Below are 701 nucleotides of genomic sequence, written 5' to 3' on the forward strand. Positions count from 1 at the left end.
GTCTGGCAGCCGTTTCTTTCAGCTTTCTCATTCCTCGATGGATGCTCATGGCTTAAGTCCTGGGGGTACTGGAAGTTTAAACTGCCTCCTTTGTTCAACTCTTATAATAAGAAATTCTATTTGAAAACTATTTGGTGTGTTGGGACACTTGCCTGTTGTAGAAGATGGGGAAACTGAGGCTTGGGTGCACAAGGTCAACGGGTGGTACACTAACGGGCAGAATGTTAAGGACAGCCTCGCCTTCTCCAATGGTTCTCGAGGTCCTGTGGTATTGTGCACAGAAAGGTGGGCTCTTTGGCTCCCCCCGTGCCCCCACCCCTGGCTCCAAGGCAGACACACACCCATCCTAACCGGGATATGAAGGCGAGGGAGGGTCCCTCCCCAAGGGGAGGGCGCAGGAAGCTCGGATTCCATAGGCCCAGGGCTGCGTCCTTCCTTTGCCTTTTCACACGTCTGTGAACTTGAACTCACTGCCTTTCCCCTCAAGCCTCTGCACCTGGGCCAGCGGGCCCCCGGGCGCTTTGCTCCCAGCCTGAGACCCCCCCTGCAAACTGCGAGGTCGTGCTCAAATTGCAGAAGGGGACTGGGGCCCTAGCCTAAGCCGGGGTTTCTTCCACTCTCAAAAGGGAGCATTCCCATCCATTCTGCGACGCACAAGGAGCCCACGCGGAGCGCCCCGGGCCCGGCCGGGCCCCCAGCGG

The sequence above is a fragment of the Crocuta crocuta genome, unplaced genomic scaffold, assembly GCF_008692635.1.
Source record: "Crocuta crocuta isolate KB4526 unplaced genomic scaffold, BGI_CrCroc_1.0 scaffold70, whole genome shotgun sequence".
Lineage (NCBI taxonomy): Eukaryota > Metazoa > Chordata > Mammalia > Carnivora > Hyaenidae > Crocuta > Crocuta crocuta.